The 7,500-nt window shown below is 42.2% G+C and overlaps 1 long non-coding RNA gene across 1 annotated transcript in view; it reads left to right on the top strand.

Annotated features, from left to right (window-relative positions):
• Positions 1–7,500, top strand: part of LOC138037922 (uncharacterized) — a 22,268-nt gene that overhangs the window by 8,889 nt on the left and 5,879 nt on the right. Inside the window, exons 2-3 of the long non-coding RNA XR_011130147.1 lie at positions 6,320–6,385; positions 6,905–6,941. This is a non-coding gene — a long non-coding RNA (uncharacterized lncRNA). The remainder of the gene's footprint in view (positions 1–6,319; positions 6,386–6,904; positions 6,942–7,500) is intronic.

Genomic DNA, 7,500 nt, shown 5'->3' with positions numbered 1-7,500 from the left:
TTATTTTCATAGAGTTATGTCGTAGAGTTAGAGTTAAGTTTCCAAAATCCTGAATTAACGAATTTGGACTGCCAAAATCCTGAATTCAAGATTTTGGTCTGCCAAAATCCCGAATTCACGATTTTGGACTTCCAAAATCCTGAATTCAGGATTTTGGCAATGCAAAATCTTGAATTCAGGATTTTGGACTACCAAAATCTTGAATTCAGGATTTTCGATTGCCAAAATCTTGAATTCAGGATTTTGGATAGCCAAAATCCTGAATTCAAGATTTTGGACTGCCATAGATCTAAAATCTTCCCATTCGCCGTTTTCCTCTGGGCTGATTTTCTTCATGCACTGTGACTATACACCTTAATCAAAAATGGCCGCCATTTAAATCTTTTATTTTTTGATATATTCAAATTAGCCCTTGATGCCTCGCTCTTAAACTTAAAATTCAAAAGAATATTTTATCTTGAACGAGGCATCAAGGGCCAATTTGTATCCGCATAAATCAGCGGCCATTTTGGAATAACGTGTATGGATATGGCTGTGCTGGCGTCGTTTTGCGTTTTGCATTTTGCAGCTCGATCAAGTACTCATTTCTCCATCTTTTCTAGAAGTGGTTCAGGATATTACTCAGGTGCTGCATTCTTCTACTTAGATCTCGTGGCTGGACATCGATGGCATAATCTGGAGAGTCACTTGTGTTGCTATCTGGAAGGCTCATTAGGCGTCGGCCACATAAGAGGTGTGACGGGGTGAGGGGTTCTTTGGGATCTTCGCTTGACACATAAGAGAGAGATCGGCAGTTCAGAATAGATTCCACTTCAACAACTACTGTCAAAAATTCTTCGTAGGTGAGGATTGCACCACTAATTGTCTTCTTAAGGCACCTCTTCGCACATCTTTACTAGCCTTTCAAAAATGCCGCCCCACCAAGGAGCCTTTTTGAGGTTGAAACACCACTTCATCCGTGCCTTGGCAAAGTACTGTTTCACTTCTGGGTCGTTCATCAGTCGTTTGATTTCTGGTGCTGCTGACTTAAAGGTTTTCCCATTGTCAGACACCATTAACAGTGGCGAACCATGCCGGGCGGAGAATCGTCTGAGGCTTCTCAAGAATGCAGAGGTGGCGAGGCTTGGTACAAGGTCCAAATGAATAGCCCTGGTAACACAGCCTGTGTTAAGACAGATATATACTCTCTGCTGGCGACCAGTATGATTTTTGACATAGAGAGGGCCCGCAAAATCAACACCAGTGCAGGCAAATGGTGGACACTCCTTTACCTTGAACTCCAGGAGGGGTGGGGATGGTGGAGCTTGATATGGCTTTTCTTCGAGTTTCTGGCAAATTACACACTTGTACAATAGCTTCTTTACAAACTTCCTGCCCTGTACAATCCAAAATCTTGCTCTTAGTTCTGTAAGGGTCAGCTTCACACCAACATGCATGACTCGTTTGCAATAGCAGTGGGGCCATGCTCCCCCCATACCACCCTGCCAGATACTAGTCTCCAATACTGGTCTGACCCAACCAGAATATCAACCTCAACATTGTCTTCACCAGTACCATAATCCGCAAGTTCGAGTCCCCTTAAATGAGCATATGTGTGAGTAGCTTCTGCAATAGATTGGCTCTGTAGAGGATCGCAAATGATGGAAACAACAAAGGCAGATAGTTGTACACCTTCCCCTTGACCAGTGGCAACACAGAGTCGAACAACATCCACACACTGCCTGTTCTCCTTCGTTGAGCCAAGTGTCTTAATGGATATCCTTTGACTGCTTTCAGCTGGTAAATTCAGGTGCTCTCTTAGCCTTGCACTCACATAGGTTCGTTGACTTCCACTATCCAGGATGAGTCGGGCTTTTGCTTTAGCTGCTGAGTTTCCTGGCTTGTAGGTAAGTGCAGTGGCTGTTTGAAGAAGGACTGGAGTAGAGGCACTGATGTATAAGGCTGTGAGGTTATGTCTTGAATTCCTCGAACGGTTCTGGATCTGTTCTTGTGTGGGTGCGGCTCTTGAGGAATTTACGCCAGAGTTGGGGCCACCTTCATTACTGCCTGAGGGACAATGGTTCCCCGATTGCTTGTGAGGATGTTCTTGCTTGGGTGTTTTTCTTGAAATATTGGTACCATTGTTGTCATCGGATGGACAAATGCTGATATGGTGTTTACCCTTACACTTGAAACATTCATGCTTTGAAGGACAGTTTTTGCTGAGATGATCCTTTCTGAGGTAAACAAAACATCTTCCTTGTTTGATGAAAAATATCCTTGCGGGAAGCAGGATTGGTTACCATGTTGCAGGAGTTAGAGGGATGGCTCTGCTTACAATACGTACAAGTGGGTCCTGGGTTTTTCGTAAATAAGGCAGATGTAGTTGTACGCATCTGGAAGTTTGGAAATGCCTGACTTTCAGCTGACGACTGAGACCCATCATGAAGGACTGCACGCTCTCTGGCTTCCACCTCGTTCTCTAATACACGCATAATGGTATCGAGCTGCCATTCTTGATTCTTTCTGTCTCTACTAATAATCAATCGCATCTCCTGAGGTAGCTTGTTCATAATAATCGATGATAGTAAACTTACATAGTAGCCTGAAGGGAGTCCTAGAGACTTAAGGCTTCTTACGTGAGACTCTGAGTGTCATACAGTTCCCTGAGCTTTCTTGTGTCTTCATTTAATCACTGGGCTATATCCATGTGGCGATTTATAATCTGTTGTTTGTTTCCGAACCTCTTCTTAAGGATTGCAATTGCTTCTTCGTAATTGGATGCGGTGAGAAACAGACCAGAAATGGCATCAAGAGCTGGTTTCATGAGAAGTGAGTTCAGATAATTGAACTTGTCAATAGGAGCCAATTTAGAATTCTTGTGGATAGAGGATTCAAGGGCATCCCAAAAGGTGGGCCATCTACTTACTTACCCATCAAACGTTTTCACGTCCAGTTTAGGTAAGTTAACTCGAGGGCCTGTTTCTTGTATGGACGAACTGGCAGTAGGATTACTACTTGGAAGTTGGGCAGAGTGATTTGAGGGCTCAAATTTTCCAGGAAAAACTTCCGTAGATACATTACCTTTCACTGGCGATTCAACAGAGTCAGTTGAAGGTTTAACATCACTAGGTACAGCAGATACAGAGGGGCTTACCGGTGTCTTGTGTTTTGACGCGTCCACGTTCTCCGTCGGTGGTCTCGAAGCTTCCAGAAAATCTTCAATCCTTGAAATTGTGAGTTGATTAAATTCATTTGCAAGATCTGCTTCGCGGATTTCGTCTTCAATTTCCTCCTCTTCCACATTTGACAGGATTTCTTCGTCTAAAACCTTCAGGGTTCCCAATTTGGCGTGCAGAGATTCCCTTTCCTGGCGAAGCTTCGACACATGCAGTGTTGGCGCTTGTTTGTACTCGTCCAAGTTAACATCGACGGTCGGGGCATCCAGTTGCTCGTTAACTTCATGGGCGATGCGTTTAACGGTGGTTCTGTGTCCTTCGCGCGTAGCCCTTTTCCTTGAAAGTTTCCCTTTGGGTGGCATCACTTGATAGGTAGTTGACTCGAAGAATGAAGAAATATCCAGAGCACGTGCGTGTGAACAAGAATTGACCGGTTGAAGAATTATAAACACAAGGAGTATCACCGCTGGAATAATCCTGCTCGAAGTGACCATGTATGAGAAGGTAACGCTATAGTGCGTTTCGCTGAAAAGATCCACAAATTTGCATTCCCTTGGCCTTGATCAAGCGAAGCAGAACGGATCCAAATGCACCAATCAGGACAGCTCTTCACTTTCGATCCCAAAATTTGCATAACTTTGATCTCCAACGAACCAAGCTACGCTGAGCGGATCAAAATAGCTGCACGGTGATTGGTCCATCAATTAAGGGGACGCCATCCGGAGGGCTTTATAAGAAGCAACCCAAAGGAACACTTGATCAAAAATCGCTCTCACTCCTAGAGCACGCAACTGACGAAGGAATCCACAACGAATTCCGAAACCGGTCTTGCAACCTCATACAACGTTCTCTGCAGCGAACCTATCAGAAACACCATGATCAACGGAACGAGCATCTTTCCTAATGCTCCTATCGTCGCTTACAGGAAGGACAAATGACTTAAGGACTTTTTAGTCAAAGCCTCAATTCCTCCTCAAACCTGAAACCACCTAAACCTAGCAAATCCTAGCAAATCCTAGGAACGCACTTGTTTCCTACACGCGACAAAGCATTACTAAAACCCTGACGCTCTTAAATCGCAAAACAGAAAGATCACGAGCTCTCAGACCACCTCAAGTCGGAGCCCTATTTCTTTCGCAGTTAAAAACTAGCTGAAACTCTAGTTTTTAGCTACATACAGGCATTCTCTTACAATCGCCTTTTCGAAAGACAATCACGGCTCTCAGGTAAAAGGGCTTTCCAGCCTAGAGCTCAACTTCTTTCGCCTTAAAAAAACAAAAGAGTTATCTGCGGTAAGGAGGATGACAACATTATACCTCTACAACACGCACTACTCACTGTACATACAACAACAACTCGAACGAGAACGAACTACGAACTCACATGATTCGCAAGACATGTTACTCAGGTGACCCGATGTCACGGGTAACACCTTACTGCCCGTAACACTATTATTACATGTCGTGAGGTCCTTATGTAGCATAGATAATCAACAGAAAGAAAACGAGCGATTTTTACGACTGTCACTACATGTTCAGGGGAACTTCCAAGACTCAAGATGCAGTAGCCTTTAGGCCGTGGTTTTTCACACTAAGCGAGTTGCGGTCTTTGGTGTCTGACAACATTCCCGGCTTTCATGGCTGTGACTGCCACGGCAACAAAAAGAACAAAGGAGACAATTATATCTTTTCTTCGGCTGGGAAAGTTTATTGAAGTATCTGAAAGTCCAAACATGCCAATCAGCTATCTGCTCTATTGCCAAGGCCTTCCCCAGGGTCTGTAGATCCTCACACAAAGTAACTTTAAACTCCTTTTCACAAGCTGGATATAGTTCAAGACAACCTTCAGAGGAAAAAAGGGGATCATAAACTTATTGACGCATGAGGCGTGAGCAACACAGACAATGGCATCCTGGGGTACAAGAATAGTAAATACGCGTTACTGTAGTGCTAAAGAAACTGTCCACTGACCTGAACACATGGGTTTTTGAGTTTCCTTGCCTCCTTGATTGTTAGACTTGCTGAAAAAACAGGAAATGCACGCAACACCAAGGGAGCAGAACTCCCGGTTGCTTCATATCCATCAAATGAACTTGCTGGAAGAAAGCTTGTAGGATTTTCGATTTCAGCTGGATGAAATAACGTTTTCTTTATCGATTTCACATTGGTAGTGGAAGTACTCGGAGCTTCTAACGAAGGCGTTGTCACAGACGCGTCCTCGCACAATACACTCTTCCCCTCTTGATGCGCACTGCAGCCGTCTTTGAAGCTTCGGCTCTAAGCTCGTCTTGAAGAGTCTTTTAAAATTGCAAAAATAACTTAACGAGATCCTAATTTTTAAATGAACAATAACATATGGATCTAAAATCCTCAGCAACTTCCAACTTTATCCAACGAAACCAAATGGGGTTTTCACATCGAAAACGGATGAAAGTGTTGTGCGTCCGCTGTATCGTTTCCGTTTCGTTGTCATCATCCACGCTGACACGCTGCTTCGTTTTCCAAAACACTTAAATATGTGTTAAGGCATGCGCACATAGGATGTTGCAATGTCAGCGTGTTCACACTCAAACGACATGAAATTTGCAAGCGTTTTCCGAGTTAAGATTGGAAAAAGAGTGAAGGAAGTTAATGAATTTCATTTGCTCTGATCGCAATAATTGATTACTTTTTCAGATTCTGTACGATTTTGAAACTGCAATCTTTCTCAAGCTTAACCTTCTTAACCTTTTAGTGAAAAAGGCTTTCAGATGAAAATGAATAAAACGCTGCTTTCGATCATAACATAATATTGTTCTGTGTTTTATGTGGACTGTGCTAGGCACGTCTGTTGTTAAATTTCTCTACCTTAATACGATTTCACAACTTTTGTCTCAGGATCTATGTACCTAATGTGAGTTTTATAGACCTGTGCACGTTTTGGCAAGTCGAACTTCAAGTATAAAACGGAAATCGCAACCCTTAAACCGAAGGCCAAATAAAATATTAACAAGTTACACAGTTTCAAATCCCTAAAATACCCTAAGCAGTGTCTTGAAAAAGATAAATTCGTAATCGGCAATTTAAAACATCGTCTTCTTAAAGAAACCGCTTGCCCGCATAAAAGCTTGCATGCAGCCAGCATGTCTTTACTTTCTCTCTCTGTTCTTTATTTTTTCATAGCCTTGAGCCATGGGACGTTTAATTGCTGCATTTGTGCTCTTCTCTATTATTTGCACATTTTGGAATGTAAGTATCCCTGGTTCAACGAACGTATGGACTAGCGAAACTTAGTTGAAGCATGGTATGAATATATACTGAGCAACTTTGAGACTAGCTATAGTGATAGTATGAGGCCACATCCACTTTAATGCGTTTTCGTTTGAAACCGCATAAGTTTCGATGCGTTTTCGCCTATCATCTACACTAAAACGCCCGAAAACGCTGATGAGAACAAAGACTTTCGAAAACGGTTTCAAAAGTGGAGCATTTTGAAAATGCATTGTTTCTGGTGTGGATAGGTGAAAACACATCGAAATGAAAACACTTACATCATCAGATAAACTGAAAACGGATACTTTTGAAAACGCATTACAGTGAATGGTTAAAAAACGCTGCAAAAACGATAGTGTGAATGAAAATATATTGCTCTGTTTTCTTCGAGATGAAAACGGTGACTTTTCAAAAAAGCATTAGTAGACAGTATTAGTGTGGATGGGGCCACCGAGTCATTTGGATGTTGAATGCCTACTTTGTTATTATTTGTAGGATAATGTGATGTCCAGCGCCATAAAAGAAAAACGAGGTAACTGGCTAAGAACGGGCTTCATATAGATATTTATCCTGATTGGGCCGAAGGTAATGGTAAAACAAAGTAAAAAAACGTGACTGTGCATGGCTGAATATACTCAAACAAGTTTTCCAATCGACAATATCAAATGAAAATCAAGAGCTAAATTCTCGCACAGGCTTTTCGCATTCACCAAGCTCCAATTTTTTTGTTGGAAAAGTTAATGCTCTGATTGCTTCGATTTCGTTTATTTCACACTTGTTGTTTAGCCCACATGGAAAGTGCATACTCATCTCCCTGTTAGGCGAGATCGGCGAATTTCTTTTAATACCTAACATTCGAAAAATAGATTGCTTATTCAAAACTATCGCGAAATTTAAAACAGGCCAAAAATAGACCGAGCGAAAATCAAAAACGCGAAATTAAATTCTAAATTACACCAACAAACAATGCAAAATTTACCGTTCCTATATTAAAGATTCGAACTGGCCCGTTGCTCATACGATCGAGACTCTTGTAGCAGGCTCTTTCGCGAGGCTTATTTTCATCGCGGATTTTAAGTGGTTTCTTTTGT

The sequence above is a fragment of the Montipora capricornis genome, chromosome 2, assembly GCF_036669925.1.
Source record: "Montipora capricornis isolate CH-2021 chromosome 2, ASM3666992v2, whole genome shotgun sequence".
Lineage (NCBI taxonomy): Eukaryota > Metazoa > Cnidaria > Anthozoa > Scleractinia > Acroporidae > Montipora > Montipora capricornis.
This window is presented reverse-complemented; position numbering and strand designations above follow the sequence as displayed.